At 29.7% G+C, this 26853-nt stretch overlaps 2 long non-coding RNA genes across 2 annotated transcripts; both read left to right on the top strand.

The window, feature by feature from the left end:
- The first annotated feature begins 12222 nt into the window (after positions 1-12222).
- LOC129294944 (uncharacterized) lies at positions 12223-18656 on the top strand. Its single transcript, XR_008589469.1, has 3 exons — positions 12223-12347; positions 13316-13394; positions 18246-18656. It is a non-coding gene; the product is annotated as an uncharacterized LOC129294944 (long non-coding RNA).
- Positions 18657-19348: 692 nt separating this feature from the next.
- LOC129294943 (uncharacterized) lies at positions 19349-20019 on the top strand. The gene is made up of 3 exons (XR_008589468.1): positions 19349-19444; positions 19523-19839; positions 19934-20019. It is a non-coding gene; the product is annotated as an uncharacterized LOC129294943 (long non-coding RNA).
- Positions 20020-26853: the final 6834 nt, after the last annotated feature.

Here is a 26853-nt window from a genome sequence, read left to right as displayed (position 1 = left end):
CCAGTGTTCAACAAAATATCATGCATTTTGATGATTTTTGATAACTTCGCTCGCCAAGGTTGCTATAATGGGTAAACATGGGGGACAAAAATTGGTAAGAAAAGTAAATAAAATTTTAGTAATATTATTTTTAATCATGTTTGTCATTTTAATTTTGATTTGTGGATTAATTAGTCCACGAATTACGTACCAATAGTTGGGGACTCATTTGCAAAGGATAATACTTTTTGTTATGAAATGAAATTTAGTGGTGGCCGTTGAACAGAATGTCAATACGATATTGGTTTGATAATTTATGATCCTAATTTTAAGTATTTTTGCACACTGGCTTGCGGGAATATGATGCCAATATGGAATGTGCAAAGATTTAGTAACTTAAAATATGAGCTATATGTTGAATGAGAAATATGAGCCATAATCCCCAGAGATTTTGCCTGAGAAATATGTAAGATAAATGGCAAACTGATATAATATAATTTAAAGCTTGTTTGTTTAAGCTTTTTTTATAAAAAATAATCACTTATGACACATTTCAATATGTTTGTTTAAGATTTTAAAAATAATCAGAATCTAAAAAGATAATATATCTAACTATTTATAGAAACTAATTTGAGTAGCTCCTTAAAATAAGTCATGCCTTGGATGAGAGAGAAAATAAAAAAATAGAGCTATTTTCAGGAAATATTTTTTTAGAACAAAATATAATGTATGTTTTCAACATTCTGCCAATTTTTTTCTTTCTCTTCTACATCATCTTCTGTCTTCTCTTCCTCTCAACGTCAGTGGTCTTCTTCTTTGTCTCCTCCAGTCTACTTCTATTTGCCCTATCTTGCCAACTCTCTAAGATTGCTCTCACGCACATCCCCTACCTTTTCACTTACTGATGTGTTCCCTCATGCTCACAAATTAGAAGAATCCTTCCGAGCTGCAATCTAAGGAGCATCCAATCTTCAACCATAACTACTCAGCGAAGAATACTCGTATTCCTAACTCTGCCATATTCTTTCTCTAGAGAAACTCCATACCTATGGCTGAGATTGCTAAGTTTTGAGCAGAGAGCTTTGTTTCAAAGACCTAGTTTGGAATCTTAATCAAGATCTGATTTTGATTGGTTGGTTGAATTGTAAATAGCATCAAGGAGAGAGGAAGACAAAGATAGGCCGTTCTGCTTTGTGAGTATGAGTTGTCTCACATCGATTTCCTCTCGTTCATGTTTGAGGCATGCAGATTCTACAGGGAAGAACCAAAATCTGCAACAAAAGAAGAAAGAAAATGCAGAGAATTTAGTTCAAGGAAGGTGAAGAGCAATGGTCAGTGTGGATTGTGGAGGTAGGGAATACCTGAGCTGATATATATATATATATATATATCTTTACTAATGTCTCTATAAAGCAAGTAGAGATAGAACGAATGGGTGAAAACAAAAAGGTAAAAGAACAAAGGAACATTGCGTGTGAGGTTGAGATTTAGTCTAAGCATGTGACAGAATGAGGAATGAGATAGCGTTATTAAGTGGTTCAGCAGAGAATGATTGTAGATATGTGACTTAGATTTGGAATATTCTGTATATTTGTTAACTCAGTATATGTTAATTTTTTTTTCTTTTGGTTAAAAATGATTTTTTTATTGTAGCCAAACATAAAACAATTTTTGATTTTTTTTAAATCTCTATAAAATAAATTGCTTTTTCTAAAATCTCTAAACTATCTAAAATCACTTATTTTTTTAATTAAAAAACCCCTTAATTTGGAAGCATGGAATGGGGGTTTATTTTTAAATTTGCAAAGGTGCAGATTAAAGCTTTTAATTTTAATTTCTATTGTCTATTTATTAAAATAAAGATTTATAAATTTTTTTAATAAATCTATTCAGAATCAATTTGGATGGTTCAAATTAAATCCATAGAATCTAACTTAATATTTATAATTTTATAATTTTTATAAACTGACTACCCATATCTGCTCTAGGCAGTTCATATTTAATATTAAATTTTATCATAATTCTTATAAGTTTTCATTTCAGAAAATAAAATAAAATGATTTTAATTTTAATTTTCCACACAAACAAAACTAGATCTCATAATGTCACTCCCGTCCCTAGATTCTCCTCTGATCCTCATCGATCCTCCATGAAAGCTTTGAGTTTTGAATGATAACTTACAGAAATTATAACTTTTCTATCAACAATTTTATTGGTTCCCCCTTCTTCTTGTTTAAGGAATGATTAAAATGGGAAAATGATAGTTACGGATCCCACTTAATCAACCTCCCAACCCCATCATGGGACTTTCGAAACCAAGAATCAAAGATGAAGCAGCGCAGTTAATTGACAGAGATTGTCATATTCATTTACTCTCTTTGAATTACAATATAAGTCATTGTTAACCAATTTATGTTTCTTAAAAAGATTGGTTAAAATCTTGATTTTCTAAAATTTTTTATATCTTTCCAATTGTACCATTGAGTGGAATAAATATAACATTTGACTTTTTCAAAACATTTTCATTAATTATTGCAGTAAAAAAAATAATAAAGTAAGGGTATAATTAGAAAGATATATATATATATATATATGTATAACCCATCCAATGCTCTATATTTTGAATCAAGTAGGGCTTCTAAAAAAACACCCTTTATTGTGGTCTGAAGGAAGTATCTTTTTTCCAACGAAAATATTTTATATGAATTTTTAATTTTATTTTTTCTCTCTAAAGTATTTATGTTTAATCTGTCACACCCCAGAATTTTAAGAAATTTTAGAAATTTCAATTGTTCACTTTATATATTTATATATATATTTAAAGTCTAATTTGAAACTAGTATTACATACATTAATTTGGTTATAAACTTTTAACTAGACCATATGGCCATAAACTCTAATGCCAAATTAGTTACAGCAGCTTGGCTCTTTGCACATGGTTTTGGTGATTCAGACTTTAAAGAGGGTTGATATACCATGATTTGCCAGTGAAAAGCTTCAGTTTGGTTGTTGCATATGTTATGCTTTGGTTGAACTTGAAAAGTGACTATTTAATAGTCTTGTCCTGAGAAGATTTTTAGTAATCTGGTTGTGCATAAGAGTTTAGGTTTCAACTTGAAGAGTTGCTCAGTTGGAAATTATTTTTGCATGTTAAATTTATGTGCAAAACCTTATATTTGTAAATTATGATTTAGTTTAAGAATTTGATCTTTTGAGCTCTTTATTTTGCTCTAGATAACACTTCGATTCTTAAGTTTAGTTTGAGCTTAAAGATGTGGTTGATAGGTTTGATTTATAAGTTAGTCGAAAATATTGTTCTTGCTATATCATAAACACATGGATTTCATTTCATGTGGCAAAATGATTATTACATGATTATGATGGTATATGCCAAAGATTAGAAGATTGAAGTTGTGGCGGGTTAGGGTGTTTGAACCAAAAAAGAAGAAAAATGGCTTTAGGATCATAATGTTTCATGTGTGATAGCAGTTAATTTTGTGACTTACATAAATATGATTGTGTTGGCTTTATGCTCGCAAAGCAACTATTAGCCATGTGCTTTTGTTGGGGGAAAATTCTTAAGATAGTTTTTAGCCGTGAGTTATATATAACATATTTCAATTTATTTATATGATAAGAATGTGATGTTAGGCTTAATGGGAATGATTCCTGTTGTTTGTTGTACAAACTGACTTGGTCATTCTAAATTAAAGACCATGAAGTATTATTTAAAAAGAGGGTTAATTAATTAAGGCATGCAAAATTTTATTATAGGAGAGATTTACATGTTAGGTTATTACACATATTTATAATTTGTGTTAGTTGAAAATATTGCTTGTTTAAGATTTTATGCAAAGAACCTTGTATTTAAAGGCTACAAAAAGAGGTACTTTTATTTGGGTTCCATTTGTCCTTAAATGTACATGCTAAATTTTGGGCTTGATTTCTAAATTAAGCGGATGTGTAATTTTCCAAAGTATGTTCAGATGGCTCAGCGCTTAAAATGGTCTATCCAACTAAGAAATTATAAAAGTTAAGTCAATGGATATTATGTGGCAGTGATGAGTATCTATTTGAAGGATCTAAGATTGGGATAATACGTCACAACTTACCACTCCTGTATTATTGTAAAATTTACAGTTTGGACAGTGATTATTGTCATGATATTGTAGCATATCATTTACACATATAAAATAGGAGGGCTGAATTTCTAAAGTGGGGAGGAATGTAGTGACTCTAGAAAAAATTAAATTAACAAAATTAATTAGTAACATATTTTGATGTGATTTTTATAATTTTGGAATAAATATGACAAGAGATATTGGTAGTCTAGTGGAAAATTGGCAAGTAGCTCATTTCTCCTCTTTTTGTACCTCCTTAAAACTTAATAAAATGCCACAACCATCATTTATTTTAACAAAATCTAGCTTAGGTACTTTAGGATTCTAATTTAATGACTCAAATCACTATGTACGCTTGTTCTTTTAAACTAATAATGATGAAATTGAACATCTTACTTCTGCCAAATTCTTCTCTTGTACATCTCAAGCTTAGCACCACATTACCTATAAGTGCAAAAAATCACACATATACTTTACTAAACTTGTATATAGAAATTAACCATTTAAATTCAACCAAATTACTCTAATTGAGCATTAAACAATCCAAATATAGTTGAGTCCAATAAGCTTAAGTAAACTGGATCATAGAAGTTCCCCAATTTTAAAGCATGTTTTATGTTTCGAACAATGGTTACAAATATACTTATAGATACTTATAGATTACATTTTAACAAACTCTTCATATTGACAAGTAGTATTTAACTTACACTCTAATTGAAGATGGACTAATTTCTTATTAGTTGGATCACCCTTGCTGATCTCGAAATGGCCATTTTATCAATAATAATAATAATAATACCAATTAAAGTTAACATGAGCTGTGTGGGGCTTTCACCACTTAAAGAAATGGTTGGAGATTCTAATCGTAACTACAAATGTAACAATTTAGTTGAAAGAAATCTATTATTTGAAACATCTTTGTACTTAGAAATAATAATGATGATAAAATTGAAAATAATAATCAATAACTACTATTGTTGAAATTTTGTGTATTTATATGTTGTCATGTCTTTTCACAATTTATTGACACCGTAGAATAGGCAAAGAATGTATGAATGGGCCTTATATTTTTTTCATCCTCTATGTAAATTTTCAAAATTAAGAAAAAAGGATTTATCTTTGTTAATGAAACTATACACCCCCCAAAAAAAAAAGCTAGTGGCAATTAGGTAATTCCAGCAATGCACGTATGTTGAACTAGTCTAATAGAAAAGCATTGAGGCCTGTAAATATAGTAAGCTGCGAGTGGTAATTTCAACGTACTACATTGGCACATGGCCTACTCAACATTATAGACACAATACATGACATTAAATTCCTGGCAACAGTGAAATGAAACAAGTCCTTCGTTGACCTTGTCAAAAGAAAACCAATGTGTAAAACAAGAATTTGTGTGCAACTTCATGGAAATTTATAACTTCAATTTCCATTTTTATAATTTGAATATCATTATTTTATATTGATTTTTTACAAGAATTTTAACTGTCATTCTTCTTATTTTTTATGTTAAAAATAATTAAGTACACAATTTTATTAGTTAGTCTCCACATATTTTTTATTGTCAAGTCAGCTCTAGTACATTCTCTTATCTTGGAAAAAAATGATACAATAATAGAGGTTTTTTATTTTGGTCATCTAAAATAGTTGATTATATGCTAGAAATTTAATAGTCAGTACATTATTTTTATCTAGTTCAAATATTTAATCTATGATTTTTGTATGAAAATTTAAACTATGATTCTCAATATTAATGTATATTAAACTGTGAATGATATAATTTTTAATATATCAAACTTTATATTTTTTATTATTTTACATATCAAATTTTATGTTATTTAAAACCTTTATCACATTTTTTAAATATTTGAAATATATTACAATTTGTATGATAAAAATTATAGACCATCATAAATCAATATCTTTTGTAGTAATTGTACATTCAAAAGCATATATGACTATCATAATTCAAATAACTTTTAGTTTGAAAAATTGACTTTTGAAAAAATATATTTAAACACAAATTTTGTTATAACTTGTTTTCACTAAATTAACTTTTGTCAAGTGAATTTTTTACAAACTAACTTTTGATTAACGGAAAATCAAACATGCATGTAATTCACAAGGAAACCATATTATGAAGGAGTGTTTGCCCTTCAAATAAGAATTAGTTTCTCTATCCATAAGTGTATCACTACTCATACCTTCTAGTTCTTGTAAGTTAACACTGTCAGTATGCAAGTCCATACCCATTCGACCCATTCTCAATGTCCATACCACCATCATAGTAACTTGGGCCCTCTTCAATATTGATCGTTTGATTATCCAGAAAATTTGAGACCTCCAAGTTCAAAACCAAAAAAGAATTATTCGCACCATGGGCTGACTAGTAAAGCCTATAACCCTTTATTATTCATTTCGGGTCTAAAATAAATATTCTCTTTCCATCTTGGCCTTTTTCTTAAATCACTTCCTTTAGTCAACTCCTTCCCAAACATGTGCTGTTTTGAAGCCTTCTTCCCATAATCACTCCCTTTTAAACTGCAATGATCTTAAATTTTAAATTAATAAAAAAAATTTCCCATTTATATTTTATTTAAATTAGTTGTATAACAAATAGAGAGCGATGAATTAGTGAAACTTATGCTAATAGCTCACTTGAAGGTCCAGAGTTTGAATTATTTTGAGTAATGGATTAATTTTATTTACTTTAAAATTGTGCGAAAATTACCAAAGTTATTCACAATTAACTAAAGTTCAGATTTTTATTCCTCTCTCTCGGTCAGACGCACGCACAGCCTCATTTTTCCCTTCTCCTCTGGCATTTTCGAAAGTTCTAGGGCCCACAGAGATCGCCACTTCTCTCCCTCTGTTCTTTCGGCATTCATCCTTGCTGTCATCGTTAGTATGGGTGTGTGTTAGAACACCATCCACCATTATTAGAGGTCCAGCTTGCAAATGCTTCCTATCCCCTGTTTCGAATTGCCAATCGCTCACTCTTCTGAGTGGTTGTTCAGCTCGTCTGTCCATTGTCGACGTCCATGGGTGTGTCGCAGATTCCTTCCTCCCCCTCTATTTGAGCAGCTGTGAGATTGTGTCAGCTTGCTTTTCTCTCCCCTGATCCGCATCATCATTTTTTGAAGTGGGTGTGGCAGCTTTAGCCTCTTCCTTCACTTCTCCATTGGTTTTCCTGGTGAGTTGAACACCATCTCCCTCATCTTCTTGTAGCAGATTTGTGCGCGTTTGTGAATGGGTTGTTGTTGAAATTGATTTTCCCTCTAAGTTCAAGTGCATGCTTGAATAGTGGGAGGCAACAATTGTGAGTTTCCTTCCTTGTTCAATTGTTGTGCGTGAATATATAGAGGTGGGGATCCAATCCAGCTGAGATTTATGTTATAGTGCACTTCCTTGGTAGGTAATTTCAATTGATTACTTTAGTTACTGTAAGAGGAAGAAAATTGATATAGGATTGATTTGCTTTGAACTCAAATTGATTTGTGATGGGGAATTTTGTTGAAAAGCATGACTGATTTGGTTTTCTTTAAGTTTATAATTGATTTGGGTTGAAGGAATGGAATTGAATAGGAAGAAGATTGATATTAGTTTAAGAATTAATGCCTCCGAGGTATTCAATAAAATGTTTAAATGTGAGTTTTGACATATGTGGGGAATATTTTTCTGTTAATTAAAAAATTATTAGAAGACAATTATATTCTTTAGTGGATGTTGGGAAGTTTAAATTGTTTAAATTATTGTTACGAGATAACTTTTGGAAAGGGAACTTAAGCAAAGAGGTTTTGTAGTTTGTAATGTTTTGTTAAGCATATTAAAGAAGGCATAAACGAGATGGGATTTCTCTTATTGGGTTATTGTTAAATTAATAATTTGATAAGAAAATTTTTGAATGTGTATGTATAGATGTGATGTTATTTGGAATTAATTTAAATGTCAGTAATTTTTTGAGGAAAGTAATTGACAAGTGAAATTAAAGGAAGCAAAGAATTTATTAGGATAAAAAGGACCTTGTTAATTGTTGATGGTTAGCGTATTAAGCACTTATTTATTTATATCAAGAAAAGAATAAATAAATGATTAATTTTGATTGACTTGTTAGGAAAATTAATGACACCCTTGGAATTAAGTGAGAAGTTAAAGTGAAGCAAGTCTTAGAATTATTGAAAAACTCTCAAGTGAGTGGGTAGTGTCCCAAATAATTTTTTGCAAAATGTTTATAATTTTATTTATTTATTTAAATTTTTATAGTATTCCTTTATAAATTGCATAAACATTCCTGTTAAATCTATTTTTATGATTTATACAATTCTTGTTACTTACCTTACTTTTATATTAATAGGTTCCTTATAGGATTCACTTTATTTTCATTAAGAATTATGTTATTGTTAATGAATATTTGGATCTAATACACTATTTACCAATTATTGATTCTAAGCATTTTAATCATTTAAATTTTATAATTTATATGACAATAGTTAATACGGTGATTCGTGCATGGAGAAAAATTGGAAAGAAAATTTGATAGTTGAATATTATATTTTTGATAGAAATGGTTTTAAATGAATGTTTCAACTCCATGCACGTTTGATTTAATTAGGGGGACTAAGTATAAAATGCTAGATGCTAATAGCAATTCCGCTAGCATTTGGTACATAATGGTATACCTAATTAGTAGGGTGTTGAAGGAAGTGCTAGCTCCATGCATAGGCTAATACACATAGAATGGAGGGATGGATATTCATGAGTATCATACTCACATTTTTTTGTTGACTTTGTGCCTGTGCTTGTTTCGTGGCTTTTAGCCACGCTTAATTATTTTATGGCTTTAAGCTGCACTTGTCGGTGACTTACCCTCATAAATTGTGTGTCCACGCTTGATAGTTATTTACCCTCATGGACTGTATATCCATGTCTGTTCGTTATTTATCCTTATATACTATATGTCCACGCTTATTAATCATTTTGATTAAGTCCTGCAAAAAAAAAAAAAAGGAAATCTAGAATTTTAATAATTTTTATTTGCATTTTTGTATTCATAATTTATCTTAATTTCAATTGATTATTTTAGTAAATTTATAATTGATTCATTGATTTTCTTTCTATTATTTTCTTCAACCGTAAGTTGGGACACTATTCATTGAAATTTTTTTTTTTGGTCTCAGATATTGAAATTGACCCTGCACTTCTTGTTGATCACTGATGGACACAATTATTTTTAGAACCATGGAAGCATGCGTTAGTTACTTGTGATGTAAATATATTTTGTATTATGAAATATTAACTTAGCGCTCCACATATACTGTAGTTAAATCTTAGTTTTATTTTGTTGATATGTAATATGCTGGTGTGAAGATAAGCTCCTTTCTACTTTAGCTGATAAGTTTTATTATTGTAGAAATTTTGGGATGTCTTAATGATAGGAGAGGCTCTGCCAAAATTTTCACATAATGGTTAAACCTTTGTAAATTTTAAAGACATAAATTATATATATCATTATCTTGAATAATTTTTTTTTGATTAATTAAGGCTTGTGAAATGTGAGTTTATCTCATATTCTGTGCTGACCACACCCTCAGTATGAGGTTGTAACATACACCTTTTTGAAAAATTCTTGCATGGACCCAATGCACCACATCATCCATATTCTATCTAATAAAAACATGACATGTTATCAATAATTCAATCAAATAAAATCTTATGTGTGATTGTTTTTAATAACTTTATTTTTGGAATTTCTTTTGTTGTTTTTTTTCTCTCCATCCACTACAAAAAAATTAGTTTTTAGTTATGATCTTTGGTGACGACTAGAAAAGTCGCCGCTAAAAGTATGATATTGGGTTGTGACATTTAAATGTTGCTGTCAAAATATACTTTTTAGCGGCGACATATAATACTCACCACCAAAATATACCTATAGTGGCAACAATTAGTTGCTACCAACAGACAACGATAACTTGTAGGCAAGACATAACTTTTGGTGGCGAAGTTGTCGTGGCCAAAGAAAAGTATGCCTTTGGCGACGACTTTTGTTGCCACCAAAAGTTTTTTCTTATTTTTAAGTTAAATGAATAAATTTTTAAAATAAATTTATGTTTATTAATAAAATATAAATATATATATATTGGCATTTAAGTTAACCATTTATTTGGCATAATAAAACATAAATATATATATATTTAATATTAATAAAATTTTATTTTTTTATCTTCGATCAATACTTCTTTAATTTTTGTAGTTTACTATTATTGCAAGTGAAGAATGGGGATTGTAATTTGGGAGAATTTTAATAAAAATTCCTTGACCATACTTATTTAAATTAAAAGCTCCTAATTTTTTTTAAATTTCACTACAATCTAGGGATATAACTGAGAAAAATGTCAAAATTGCCCTTCATTTAAATTAATTTCAGAGAATCAATAAGTTGTGTTAAGATAATTTAAATACCTGAAATGAAAACAAGTAGGGTAATTAACAACATTCTACAAATAAATTAACAAGTGAGGTAGGATAATGAACAAGGTAGGAAAGTTTTGATATTAATTTAAATGAGGAAAAATGTTGTTACTTTCTATGAAAATTTAATATCAAATCAGTATCCCTGAACTGCAATATAATTTAAGAAATTTAAGGGCTTTAAATTTAAATGAGCATGGTTAAGGGGTCTTATTGAAATTCTCTCTTGTAATTACTTGCATACAAAACTTAAATATCTCTCTCTCTCTCTCTTATAACTTACCTTTTCAGTTGTCACTAGTCTCTCTCACATGTAGGAAATCTTCCTCTGGCAAATCTACCTCAACTAATAGCTTGAGACTTGAGTAGATTAATATGTACACACACTTTTTATTGCTCTCTCCTCCTCTTTATCCATTTGAATGCTTGTAATAGTTGAACATAGTGTCGAGTAAAGCATTATTAGTAGGATATAAGTGAAATCGAACCATGTTAGTTGAAATGAAAAATAAGTTAGGCTGGACTATTCAAAATTAAAATAAAATTAAAACTCCTAATCATGGGTTAGGGTTAGCCCATTTAATACCACTCAGTCAAACAAGTGGAAAAAAGAAATCAATCTAAACTTCTAAATTGCATTTGACCCTCTTTGTGTTGTACTATTCATGTTTTATTTACCTCTGATGTGGTTGTAAATTGATTTTTTACAAAGAAAAGGAAAAGAAGTTAAATGGGTTGGTAGGTAGTTTAATAGTATACTAATATTTTCAAAACGTCAATATATCATATAATAGATAAACACACACACATTGAAATAAAGTATAAATTAGTGTAATTATATGAAATAAAAAATATTCTATTTTTGATGGAATTAAAAATATATATTAAGAAATATATTTGTTGGTATTTTAATTTTTCATCAATTTATTTTTTATCATCTTTTAGGCCCATTTGTTTCTTCTTGTTTTATGAAAAAAAAACTTATTTTTTGATTTTTTATAATATTTGTTTAAATTTTTTTAAAATAATTAGAATAAAGAAAGTACATTTTTAATTATTTCAAGAAATTATTTTGAATAGCTTTTGAAAATAATATAATACAGTAGATTGGGGAGAATGTTTTAAAATGAAGAGATACAAAAAAATATTATAAAATTTTAAATAATTAAAAATTGAATCATTTTTATAAAAGAAATCAAAGAAGATATTATAAAATTTAAAAGTAACTAATTAATAATAACTCTTTTATTATTGTAACCAAACACAAAATAATATCTACTTTTTATAAAATCACTACAAAATAAATATTTTTATAAAATTTTTAAATTATCTAAAAATAATATATTTTTTAATGTTAAACAAATGGGTTCTTAATTTCTGAACAAATAAATATAACAAAAATATAAATAATATAAAAAATAAATAATATTTTAATATAAAAATATTATAATAAAAAATAGGATGTTAAATTTATGTTGGTGTATTGCAAAACTGAAGAACTGATGAATCTAAAATTCAAAATATCACTTTTGCTCCAAAAAAAAAAAATCAAAATATCCCTCCTCATTCTAAATTTCCTAAATTTATCCCCAATTCCCTCTAAACCTCTGGTGCGCACAAGAGAAAATGGCTAGGGCACTTTGAAGCTAGGTTCAACCTCTTTGAATCTCCAACCCCTCGGTGTTCATCGCACATTACAATTCATCGCTGGCCCTCATTGTAGTTCGCTGTTCGCCATCACCGGTGCTGTTCTGCGTCTCTGTCTTTGCTCCGCAAGTGAAGGTGAGTTTCGCTTCCTCTGCTCCCTTGTTTCTGAATCTTTAGAAGAATACTGAACATAAAGTCTTGAGGAAGACTTACCTCAATAGTGGGACCATTTATCCAATTCCCACCACAAATTTAAGAGTCATAAAACAAAAGTACATTCCTTAGGATCATTTGTCTTTTCCCCTGTTAGCACGTGATTTAAGTTTTCAATGTAGTAGATTGTTATTCCACTCTCTTGTGCAAAGGGAAAGCTATGATGTGGAATTTGGGTGTGGTCCATATGCTGTGGCCCACATTATATGCATTTACTTTTAAGTTTTGCACATTAACATACAGCCATAGCAGTCCTCTTCATGCTCCCTCTGTTCGGTTATATCCCTTGTTATTGATGCTGCAGAACATAAAGAATATACCTTTATTAAGGAGTTTGTTAATACCTTAAACCCCTAAATTCTAGAATAATTAAAAAAGATGTGGATTACATTTCCAGCTATGATTTACATTGCAGTTTCCCATATTAATGGACATGTTGGCATGTATATTAATTTCCACAAATCAAAGTGCTAAGGGTCATGGATGTTGACAAGTTTAAGCATCACTTGCATCAATATATCAATTATACATTCTTTTTAACTCGTTTGCCACAATAAAAGAAATGTCCTGTGTGGAAACTCTATAGCAAATCAAAATACTGTCAAGTAATTCAAAAATCCTGTCAACTTTCAGTATTTTAAACATTACATGCTATTCTTGTCCAGGAATTTAAACCTCTTTTTCTTGTGCGTTATAAGTATGACTAACTATATGCATTGCACATGCTGTAATTAGTAAATTGAACCACATAAATAGCTTTAAAAATGATGAATATGTGTACAGCTCATAAACTATTCCTATTAGTTAACAGACTTAGCAAATTTTCTTTATTTTCGATGATAATTTTGGTTTGTCCACTTAGTGTTGATACTTATTTGTATTCATGTTAGGTTTGTTAGAGTGAAGAAGTTGAAAGAGCAATTGTTGGAAAATAAATAACAGACTTATTGGGTTCTAGATTTTGTGAAGGTACATTCTCGCTCACCAAATGATGTTTTTGTGAAGTTTTATGTTGTTACTGGTTTATCATTGAGATGGGCTTTGTCTTTTATTTATTGTTCAGTTATGTCTTTTTCCTGCTTCTCCTCTCAACTGTCTCTTGAATCAGCCCTTCTCCAACTGTACCCTCCCTCCCTATTTCCACGCTGGTCAACATGCAATCCCCTCTCCATCCTCCCCAATTCCCCCCTCCCTTTTCCCTATCATTATATTGGACAGATCATTCTAAAAATTTCACATGCAAGCTCAATTAAATATAGAAAAAGCCTGGTAAAATTATAAAATTATATAGGAATTGGAAAAGGGAAGGAACGAAGTATAAAGATAATCAAACAAGAAATGATTAGTGGATGACATTTCAATCCTTTTCCTCTTTGACATTATTCGTCCCAGCCCCTTCCTTTTTTCTTAATAAATATTATATATTCCCACTTGCTTAGCTACCAACCTACTTCTTGCTTGCTTTTCTGCCAACCTATTCTCAAAATATGTACTCTTGCTCCTGTCAAATTTATAAAACCGTCCGCTGAGATTTTGTACTGAATGGAATTTGAAACAAATATAAAAAACATTAAAATTTTCAAGTTAGGAAATAATATTAAATTGAGTTATATGAGATAGAATATAAAGACACATTAATTAAATTCATTTATATGATAAAAAAACAAAGATCCTAGTCAATTTGAAATTTCTGTTGGTTGGAAGAGACAAAGACCGGAGCTTATTTTTTGCTTTTCTTGTTCTGCTTAGTTTAAAAATTGAAACGTGAAAGAAAGCAAGGTCTTGACGCTGCTCTCACTCTTTTTTGCATGATTTTTTTAAATTCAGGTATAATCTTTGAGATCATTTTCTTAAAAAACTCACCAAGTTAGTGTTTCACAGCCTTGTCTTGTCTTTGAGTTAGTGAACATTTATTTATTTATCTTGATTTTTATTTCTCCTCCTTGCCATCTTAAATGGTTAATGCATAGTGGTTATATGAAATTCAATGTGAAATTCCTATCATTTTAGCTTACCAATATGTTCTTGTATTTGGTTTATCCATTTTATCTTATATACATGCAGGGAATAAAATGGATAAAAGTTGGATGGATGTTAAGGATAGAGGAAATATCAAGTATATAACAGGAATGGATAGTTTCTTGCAATGGGTATTTAGCCAAAGTGGAGTAAAAGACTTAATACGTTGCCCTTGCAAGAGGTGTCGGAACTCTCTATTTAAAGCACGAAATGACATAAGATTTGATCTTTTAAAGACAAGGTTTTTAGATAGTTATAAGGTGAGGGATATGCATGGGGAAAGAAGAGTTTAGAGGGAATGTGGGACTTCTAACATTGTGGTGGAAGATGACACTAGCGAGGAGGAAAACCTTGTAGAGATGATATGTGATGCATATGGAGTTTCTAGCATGAGTGATATGGGCATAAGAACAAATGAGAGTGAAGAGCCTAATGATCATGCTAGAAGATTTTATAACTTATTGAAAGATGCATAGACTGAACTTTATCCAAATTGTGACAAGATCTCAAAATTATATTTCATAGCGAAGTTGCTTCAGTTGAAGTGCCTTAATCATTGGAGCAACCTATGGATACTTTGTTGGATTTATTGAGATATGCTCTTCTAAAAAGGGCTTTAATACCTAACTCTTTTTATGAAGCTAAGAAGGTTATTCGCCATTTACGGTTGGATTATGAAAAAATTGATGCATGTGGTAATGATTGCATATTGTATTGGCGTGAACATGAAAATGAAGAATTATGCCCCAAGTGCAATATGCCTAGATGGAAGTTGGACAAACATGGGAGAAAGAAAGTTCCACAAAAAGTATTGCATTATTTTCCAATAACGCCTAAGTTGCAAAGATTTTACATGGCAAAAGACACAGCTTTTGAAATGAGATGGCACAAAGAAAAATGCATAGAGGATGATGTGTTAAGACATCCTGCAGACTCTCTTGCTTGGAAGTCCTTAGACCAATAATATCCTAGCTTCTCTACTAATCCAAGGAATGTTTGACTAGGTTTGGCAAGTGATGGGTTTCAACCCTTTAGAAATATGAGGTCCAATCATAGTATATGGCCTATTGTTCTTGTACCTTATAATTTACTGCCATGGCTTTACATGAAAAGTCCATATTTTATGATGACACTCCTCATTCCTAGTCCAAAGTGCCCTAGTGATGAAATAGATGTTTACATGCAACCAATGATTGAAGAGTTGAAACATTTGAGGGAAGTTGGTGCACAAACATATGATGCACACTCTCAATCAAACTTTACTATGCATGTAGCAACCTTGTGGATGATAAATGATTTTTCTGCATATGGAAATCTTTCATGTTGGTCAACTAAAGGTAAGCTTGCATGTCCATGTTGCCATAAAGATACACATTCAATTTCCTTGAGGAATAAATTGTGTTACATGGGCCATAGGCAATTTCTTCCACCTAATCACTCATGGCGCCGAAATAAGAGAGCTTTTGATGGTAAAGAAGAACATAGGGTTGTACCTATTCTTTTAATTGGAGATGAGGCACTTAACCAACTATAAAGTTTGGGTAATGTGAGACTTGGGAAAGGTAACAAATAAAAGTGTGACTCCCTTACTAATGCTTACAATTGGAGAAAAAAAAAGCATTTTTTCCATCTACCTTATTGGAAAAATTTATTGATATGGCATAATCTTGATGTTATGCATATAAAAAGAAATGTTTCTGATAATATTGTGTCCATGGTGATGGGTATAGTTAGGAAGACAAAAGATACATTGAAAAGTAGATAGGATTTGGTGGATTTAGTCATCTGGAGTCACTTGCATCCAATTGAAGATGGTGAGAGTGTTTCAATACCTAAAGCTCCTTATGAATTGTCCCTTTAAAATAAACAAAAGCTTTACAACTTGTTGGCTAACTTAAAGGTTTCTGATGCTTTTGCATCAAATATATCAAGGTGTGTAAACATTCATGAACAAAAATTGTTTGGTTTGAAATGCCATGATCATCATGTGTTATTATTGCAAGAAATATTTCCAATTGCAATATGAGGTTTATTAAAAGGAGAAGTGTATGAACCAATTATAGAGTTGGGACAATTTTTAAGAATCTTTGTTCAAAGTGTTTGACTCTTGATGAACTTGACAAGCTTCAAAATCAAATAGCATTAACATTATGTAAGTTGGAGACTGTGTTCCCACCTGCATTCTTTGATATTATAGTTCACTTGCTAATGTACTTGGCAGGAGAAGCAAAACTTGGTGGACCTATTCAATATTGATGGATGTATCCAATTGAAAGGTAATGTTTCAATATGTTTACAATTAGTTACATCTAAATTTACCAATAGAACTACTTAAAAGGTTACGTTTGCTTGTAGGTATTTGCGAACACTCAAATCATATGTTTGCAATAAGGCTCGACCTGAAGGTTCTATTACTGAAGGTTATTTAGTAGATGAAAGCCTCATATTTTACTCACGATACTTGAAAGATTTTCCAACTAAATTCAACATGACCCATAGGAATGATGATATGTCTAAGAATAATTTTGACTTCTCAATATTTAAAAGTAGTCAACCAAGAGGACAGTTAGAATCAATTACTTTTCCTATGAAAAGTCTGAACAAACAACAATGTATGTGTTACAAAATTGTGAAGAAGTTTGACCATATCTTGAGTAAGTTAACCTTATATGATTATAATTTTTTTGTCAAGACTTGTGTGAAAAGCTTTTTTTATTACTAACTACTAGTAAAACTTGTAGGGGGTATGCAGAGCTTTAAGCACAAGGTTCGATGACCAAGGATGGAAAACACAAAGAGTTTTGTGATTGGTTTCGTGAGCGCATGACACAAATGTGTGCACAAGGTCATGCTAGTGAAGAATTTAAAAGTTTATCACTTGGTCTAATAAGAGTGGTGAATCAGTACTCTATGTTTATGGTCAATGGATTTTGATGTCACACACAAGATCATGCAATGGGGAAAAAAACTCAAAACAGTGGAGTGATGGCTTTAGGTGATGATACTAACTTTGAAAAGGAATATTATGGTGTGTTAGAGCATGTTTATGAGTTGTCTTACATAGGGAGTAGAAAAGTGTACTTGTTTAAGTGTCATTGGTTGAATGTAAGTCATGTTGGTAGGGGATATAAGGTTGAAAGCATGGATTCACAAGTGTGAACACTTGATATTCATTACAGACAGATAAACCATTCATTTTAGCATCTCAAGCAAAGCAAGTTTGCTATGTGGAAGACATTGTCGATTCTAGTTGGCTTGTTATTATCAAAACCAATCTATAGTGACTTATTCAATATGCCATTTGATAATGATATTGGTGTAATTGATAACAATGTTATGATTAATGAAGAGGCTTATCAGCAGTTGGTGGTTGACTTGAATATGTTTACTGAAAGTTCAATACAACTTGAGCTGTTCATTGACTTTGTTAGAGATGATGTGCCATTAGAAACTCTTGTTGAATAGGGTGAACCATCATAAATAAACAATTACACCACCAAGGATTTAGGATTCATTGATGACACTAGTACACAATCACAATCACTAGTGAACAAAGATAGTAAGGAAGAGGAGTTACTTAATGAAAGTAGCACAGACACTGAAAGTGAGAGTAAAGAGAATGAATTACAGGAGATCGAATCACAAAAAACCGATACAAGTGAAAGTGACATAGAAGACCAAAATAGATGTATTTTAATACTATATATTACTTCTTACTTAATCAAAATGTTTTAATGCTATTAATTTTGCTTTATTAACTTTACTACTTGTATTCTTGTATGATATGTCTTCAATGCGCAGAGGTAGAGGTAGAGGAAGAGGTCAGGGTGGTAGAGGTCTTACTCTTGGAAGAGGAAGAGGAAGGCCTACTAGTAGTGCTCCACAACTTTCACCCATTGAACAAGATAATAACATATTTCAAGCCCCTCAACTAGATTTATAAGAACCATTACTTGAACAAGATGCAACCTCCCCCGCTACACAGATGAGTAGCACAGGTAAGTTTTCTTCAACTTTAAATAATACAAATCAACTAGTTTTCATAATGTGTTGCATCTAATCATTTCTTTCCTTTTATTTGAAATATAGCTTCTAATAGCTCCCAAAAGAAGGGTAGAGGTATTTATAAGGCAACTAAACTTGACCTTCAGACAAAGCATGGTGTTAAACTGAATTTGAGACTTGTAGACAACGTAGATAGAGCATTAGGAGAACATGCAAGGGGTTTTGCATTACATTGTGGTTATGTTGTTAGGACCATAATTTCTTACTAACAATCCTTAGGCAACCCTGATGTTGCTATTGAAAAGTGTTGGGATGAGTTGTTGTTGAAAGTTATGGTATTATTTTCACCAAATATATATAAATTTACTATATCTTTTCTTATTAAATTTCTAATAAGTTTATATGTTTATGTTTGCTTTAGCAAAAATATCAACCATAGGATGAGTTAAAGAAAGAGTAATTTGAGTCTACTATATTTGAGACAATGAAGAAACAAGCTAGGGATTGGAAGAGTAAGTTACACAGAGATTATTATAAAAAATATACTGCTGATGAAGAGAGGTTAGGTAAAATACCTCCATCCATTAGTCCTACTAAGTGGGCTTGGCTTGTACAACATTTTGGCTTTGATGAATTTAAGGTATGATTTTATATTGTTGTAAAGTTATAATATTCATAAGTAAAGTGCAATATTAATCAATTTAAAATTTTATCATAGGCAATAAGTGCAAGAAACAAAACAAATAAAGGAAAGCAAGTGACAAAACATACCTATGGACCTCGATGATTTGTAGAGCTTGAAGATAGATTGGTAAGTTCTTAATTTTAATATCTTTATATCTCTATTTATTTTTCCATTCATGTTTTTCTTTTCGTAGAGAGATCATGTTATTGGAGATTTGCCACTACCTGATTAGATGTGGGAAATAAAGCATGCAAGGAAGACTGCAGATGGACATTTTGAGTGGGCAGATCCGCATTCAGAGCAGATTCATGTATGCATGTTCTTGTATCATTCAACTCTAACTTATTATATATATTATTTTGTTAATTAACTTTGATTTATTTACAAGCTCGACTCAAGGACCTAGTACAGCAACAAGATTCAAATAGTGATTGCCAACTGACCTCAGATGAGATTTTAAGCCAAGTTCTTGATGAAAGGTCAGGGTATGTCAGAGGTAAAGGTTACGGAGTGCATCCTGCGAAAAAAAGGGCTCAATCTCAATCTTTTGAGATGGAAAAAATACAACAACAAATGAAAGTAGATTTTGAGAGGAGACTTCAACAAGAGCGTGAGAAACATCAACAAGAGTGTGAGCAGATGGAACAAAATTTTTCTCAAAGGATTCGAGATGAAGTGGCTGCCATCATGGCTTCATTTCAGCAAGTAATTATTAATTTTATATTACTTATATTTATATTATTTAGAAATTGATTAATTATTCATAAGATAAATTATAATTCAATTTGTTTTTTTCTAGGGACAGTCTTAGGCACTAGCTCCAACTCCAGGTTCAACTCCAATGAATGATGCATGAAGTGGTGGTAATAGTTTCAATAGTTTAGCTACAAGATTAGTTTAGTTGTTGTATTGTTTTCCCTCTCATACATTGTTGGATTGCTTTTGTATTTTAGTATTGAATTGGATTGTTGTTATTACAAATTCTTGTATTGTAATTCTAGTTCTATGTCGGTATTGTGTTATTATATTATTGGTTGTTGAATTTTAATATTATCATTGCCATATATTATGTTGAATACAAGGAGTTAAGTATAAAATTATAAATTAAAAGAATATTTTTTTCTACAAACAACTTTTAGCAGCGACCATAAATTGCCACAAAAGAGTTAAAATATTGGATATTTGTTGCCGCCAAAAGTAATATAGTTTTATGCCTTGGCCTTTAGTGGCAACAATCTTCGCCGCCAAAAGCAGATAAATTTTTTCTACTTAACTTTTGGTGGCAACAAAGTGTCACTGCCAAAAGTTTTTACCATTAGCGGTGACATAACTCTAAAGTTTTGGTGGCAACTTTCTAACTTTTAGCAGCAACTATTTTTGTCGCCACTAAAACTTTGTAGCAGCGATCATTATGCCGGCGAATTTTTGTCACCGCTAGGTCACCGCTAAAGTCTTATTTTTTGTTGTGATCATCATCAATGACAGAAAGAATTTATATTTGCAACCACACGATATAGCATGTTTTTAGTGGACAGACTGTGAAAAATATGGTGCACCAAATTCATACAAGAATTTTTCCAACTTTTTCCATTATATCACATGTTTTCTGCCTAGCTAATTTCTTTCCCATTAAAGTCCTGCTGATTTCTTGGTTTTATACTTTTTTTAGATCCCTTCAATTTCTCTACATTAAATCCCTTTTAATTTGCCTTATTAAAATGCCTACGAAAAATCTCAGTGGACCAAATTAACTGGTCCCAGAAATCAAAATTCCTCTCATAACTTTCTCTCCATCAGTCACTAGAGCCACTGATGACACTGTCGATTGTGGTGTCACTTCAACCTTCCGTCCCAAATTATCTTTATTGTCTTTTTATTAAGTTTCATTGCTATTTTTGTTACCCAAAAACATATTTCTCAAGTCACATAATTATCTAATTTTGGTTAACTTTCATGTGAAATAATTAATGTTAATTTTATCACACTAATAAAATACAATCATTGATATGAATTATTTAAATATGACAAGGACTATTTTATTTTTGAGAAAGACCCTATATTATATATTAATTGTGCCCCTTCCCCTATGTCACAAGATATATAAATTGACTTAAATATGAAAACATATGAATCTGACTATAAAGATGAGATGATATTCTTTTTCTTTAGTCTCATCATGTAAAATGTCGAGAGAATTTCCTCAATTATAAACCCTCAATAGTGTAATTTTTGTTATCATAAAATCCTATAAAATGATACTAAGTAGTACTTATTCTGTTTTATTATGAAAAGTATTTGATAAAATATCTGGGGAATATTATAAGTCTTGTTAGAATTTCAAAAAATATTTAATAATATTTTCTATCTTACATCATTTAATTCAACAATTTAGCTAATTTATTTTTATAGTAAAATTTTTAAATGAGGGGCAAATTTAATAAAGTATGTCATATTTTTACATATTTATTATATTTTTAATCTATGTATAACAACTTTATAAAAAAACAATATAATAAAGTAGAGAAAGTACAACAAGTAAATTAAGTACTAGAAAAATAAAACGAAAGCTATTAAATAAAAATATTGCTTTATCTAAATCAGAAAAAAAATTCTAGTGGGCGTTTGATAGGTTGAAACTAATAATTACATTGTTTCAAAAATTCATGAAATATTTGTTTTCGTACAACCTCATCGTATAAGCAATTAAGTCTCAAAACATATTTGTAATTTAAAGATGTATTTTATACTAATTTTTTATAGGATATTTATTTATAATTGTTTAATTCTTTTTGTATAATTTTTGAGATTTTTATTGTTTTTGAATCAACTATTGGTCAAAATTAATATCTATTAATGGTAGAGGCAACATTATATTGTCTTCAAATATCAAAGGGGGACATTGCCCTGCAAAAGAAGTTTAAAATACCATATGATTCTACACAAATAATTTAGGGCAAAAATGGTTCTAATCGTTATTATCATATTTTCTATGTTATTTTATTCACAACAATGGTGTTCAGAGAATGTATATCAACGGTGTCTTGTATTATTGTAGTCATGGAGATAAAACTATATCATGTTACAATTCATCTTTTTACTCTAGTTCATGTTTTTACTAGTCAAGTGTAAACTCAAATATTTATGCTACGAAAAAAGAGACAGCCAAGGAGATTCTTTGGTCTGAAAAAAGAAAATTGCCCAGTTTGTGTTTTCTAACATTTTTTTAATTATTATAAAGAATCCATCTTTTTTATTCATACTTACTTATTTCTAGGTGATCAAGTCAGCTTAGAAATGCATGACGTAATGAAAGTGGCACCATAGTCGATAATATAGTCTTCATTAAAATTAGAACATTCATAGTACTCCCTCCAATCCTATTGATAAGGTATTTGGGATATTTTTCACGTATTTTAGGGAAAGTTATTATTTTGTTGCTATATTTGTTAAAAGATTTCTCAATATTTCAATTATACTCTTATTAATTAAAGGAAGATCATCAGTCACCTTATTATTTATGCAAATGCTTTCTCAAGTTAAAAGGTAAAGCCAGAAAATTAAAGAAAAGGAATAGAGTGGAGTGGGACAGAGTGGAATGAAATAGAATATTCTATTGTTTGAAAGTTTTATTAGATGAATAAACAATTTACTTTTTCAGCCAAAGGAATGAAAATTTATTTAATCATTATCTAAAAAATATTATAATAATTTTCTAGTTTTAGAGTGAGAGGAAGTGAAAGAGTGAGAGGGCGTGATAAGGATGAGGGCAATTTAGTAATAGTGTTATTTATTTTAGGTCATTTTCCATCTGTCAGGAAAGCAACATGGAATATTTCAAAATGCATTATTATCTATCAAGAAAGCTAGTGGTTGATATAATTGACTGATGAATGTTTTAGCACAAAACATTGTATTTAGTGCTTTTCAATTCTAATCAAGTACTGAAAATATGAAACTGATCAAAACTATGGGCCAGATATGTCGAAATTAAAAAATATGTAACCATCAATAATTTGCAATAAGTCAAGCAAAATTTAGAACCACAATCAGGTCCCTTGGGACCTGAGTGTAATTTAAAATTGGAATCAAAAGACAATAATGCCCATGTTGAAAATACATTACATCAATAAAATGATTTACAGCTACTTCATCACTAATTTACTACTTTTACTTCAACTTTTTACAACAGTAACTTCACATATCTAATAGCTAAATCGATTATCCATTATGAAATAGTTTAACACTAATTATTCACAACCACTTTATTAGTAATTTACAATTATTACTTCAACTTTTTTATAACTGTAACTTTACATATCTAATAGTTAAACCGATTATGCATTACTAATAAAGTTTAATGCTAATTGTTTATAACTACTTTATCACTAATTTACAACTTTCACTTCAAATTTTTGAATCTAAAACCTCAAATATCCAATAGTTAAAAGGTTTGAATATTTGATGTAGAAGGTTGAAGTTATAGTTATAAAAAATAAAGTGATAGTTTTAAATTATTGATGAAATAGTTGTAAATAATTTGATTGAGGTAATATATTTTTAATAGGGGCATTGTTTTCTCTGTACTCTAATTTTAAATTACATTTAGGCTCCAAGTGACCTAACTGTAGTTTTTAAATTTTGCAAAACTTATTTATAAATAAATATACTCCATGGGACCTATACATAATTTTTCCTTATATAATTAAGCCCAACTGAAATAATCTAATTTGGGGTTATGTTTTAAGCTCAAGCAAAATGGTTTAATTTGGAATATTTGTACCATTTTTAGGTTTTATATACGGGCAAAATTGCATTGTATAATACATTGTGAATATTTTTTCCTCTAACAAATTTTACACGTGGCATAATAGATGGAACCTATAATCCTTACTTAACAGAAGTTTAGCTTATGTTGCAATCAAATTGGGGATTTTTGCACTTTTTTTATTTTGGATTCATGGATAAAATTGCACCATACTTGAGTTAAGAATGTCAGTAGCTCCTTGCAAAAATTTTTATCGGTAAATTTTCACTTTATTAACCTTTCTAAATTTAATCAAAGTTGAGATCCACACTATATTATTATGTCTTATTCGTTATTATATTTCAATTTATCTTTAAAATAAATTGATGACTAATCTGATCTCATATCTATTTTGTTTCAATTACAAAGATTTAACTTCTATTTTGAAAATATATATGAATCCAACCAACTATTAAGTATTTGTTTAATTTTACTTTTAAAAAATTATCAATGGTGGTTATCTGTCTGTCCAAGTATATCCATATCAATTAGTATACTCATTGCATAAAGAAAATGGCACAATGATAGGTCAATGGAATATAAATAATTTATGCGTATTAATTTTAGTCATTTCATTCATAATGTGGAGGTTCTTTGAATTGGAGTGTTTTCTTGTCAGTGAAATAAAGGTCGCCATTAATAGTTGGTGGGGGCATATGGAAATCTATCTTTTGTTCGTAACTTTCTTCTTTAAGATAACTCATATATCTTTTACAAAATTAAAATGAAAAAAAAATGCAGCTTATATACCTAGTGTTGAACAAATGAAACAATGATGTGATTTTTTGTTAGGATTTGAATATGCTCCACATTCACTAACAATTATTATAAATTTTAATTTTTTATAAGGAGAAGAAAATATGTGTCGTTGCGTAAAAAATTAGCCAAAAGTAAATTAAAAATGAAATACTTCTACATCAAAATCATTTTTCAATTCATAGTTTTATATATATTATATTGTCATTTTAAATGAAAACTAAATGTATTGAGGTTATATAAGTGAGGAAATTTCCTATAAATTATGCTTATTGATGTTGTGGCCAAGGACAAAGAATCTTATATCACATTTTCGTTACTAGCATGGAGAAAGGGGCACAACAAGGTAGTCCTTTCTGAAAATAAAATAATCCTTGTCAATTTTTATTAAAAGAATTCACATTTATATTTTATATTATTATTGATGAGGTAAGATGAATGTTAAAATATTTTACATACAAATTGGCCAAAATTAAATTATTTTATGATTTGTGAAAAAAATCAGGTAATTAACAAATAATCTAAAATAAATAAAACTTAGAAAAGCCATTGGTAGTTAGGTCTAGTAGAAGAAGCTAGTCGCTCATAATGTAGTGAATCGAGATTCAGTTCCCTATTAGGAGATGTGCTTATATTTAGTATCCAATCATGCCTTAAACAAAATTGTCTCTAATAAGAGTATACCTATGAGCAATAAAAAGATAAAGCTTATTGTCATTATGTATTATGAAAATAAAACAAATTGACTGAAGGGGGCGAAATGCCAGAATTATTAATTAATAATATTCTTAAAATACTTTGGGAAAAAAAATTCTTGAAAATATGTTTTGTTAGCATGTTCAATTAACTACCCTCTCTTGATTAAATAATTAAATATCCTTGTCACATTCATCAATTAATTATCATTAATTAATAGTTATCTAGGTATAGATTAAGCGTTATAGACCAAGTTGACAACTCTCTTATATTTTTTATTACATTTGAATTTATCTTTAAAATACATTGATGACCAACCTCATATCTATTTCGATTTAAGAAAAAAAGACTTATATACTTATTTTTATATATTTAAGGTACTTGATTCCAATTAAATCAAGACATGTGAATCTTTTATCAATTATTTATTTTACAATAAGGTTTTTTATTAATATTATTAACAAATTAAAAGCCATTTGTCTTGATTTGATTTGATAGAAGTGTATCAAGTATATTAGGCTAATTAAATATCTAAGTCTGACTCTTATTTCAATATCAAAAATTAAACCAGAAACATGAATCTATCCATCCATCTGCTAAGAAATTGTTAAATTTTACTATCAAAAAATTGGGGGTATTCATATCAATTGGTAGACTCATTATGAAAAGAAAATGGCACAATGATAGGTAAATGGAACAAAAATGATTTATGTATTTTTGTTATAGTCCTTTCATTGATAATGTGAAGGTTCTATGAATTGGGGGTGTTTCCTTGTGCGTTTATCCAACTCATTAATATGGTCAAAGAGAAAAATAAGTCATGAATGGTGACAATTCAAATTTTATACATAATTTTCCAAGTCAAGACAATCCATATACCTTCATTGTGGAAAAACAATACACAATGATGTAGATTCTTTTTCGTTAGAATAATTTGACTGTGGCACACATTACTATCTAACAATTCTTAACATAAAATTGATTTTATAATCAAAGAGTTTTGTATTCTCAAGTGAAATAAACTCATATGTACTTGGCATTAAGGAAGTGGGGCAATAATATTTGGCTTTGAGTCTTAATTCTCCAACAAGTTGATTAATGCACCAATATCTTCTTCAACAATGTAAATGTGGGTAAAGAGTTTCTTGTATGCTTCATCATTACATTCATATAATGTTAATTAACCTTATTCTAGTCATTTTCTTTGGAAATATCATAGCTAAGTCCATTTATTGATTTGTTGAATCAAAGGCTCTCATAATAACAAAGAAATGAAATGGTATGTGATTGATCAGTTGCATTATTTTATCAAAATAATGTGAGTTGTAAGTTGTAAAATCACTTTAATGTATAGAAAACAATGGCAAAAAGTTAATTTTGTTCGTATGATAAAATAAAAAAAATAGACCTGGAAAAAATAAAAACATATAAACACAATTCTTTAACATATAAAATTAATTTTC

The sequence above is a fragment of the Prosopis cineraria genome, unplaced genomic scaffold (assembly GCF_029017545.1).
Source record: "Prosopis cineraria cultivar Desert tree isolate PC_DT_omini unplaced genomic scaffold, ASM2901754v1 PC24, whole genome shotgun sequence".
Taxonomy (NCBI): domain Eukaryota; kingdom Viridiplantae; phylum Streptophyta; class Magnoliopsida; order Fabales; family Fabaceae; genus Prosopis; species Prosopis cineraria.
The sequence above is the reverse complement of the archived record's forward strand: the minus strand, read 5'-3'. Positions and strand labels throughout refer to the sequence as shown.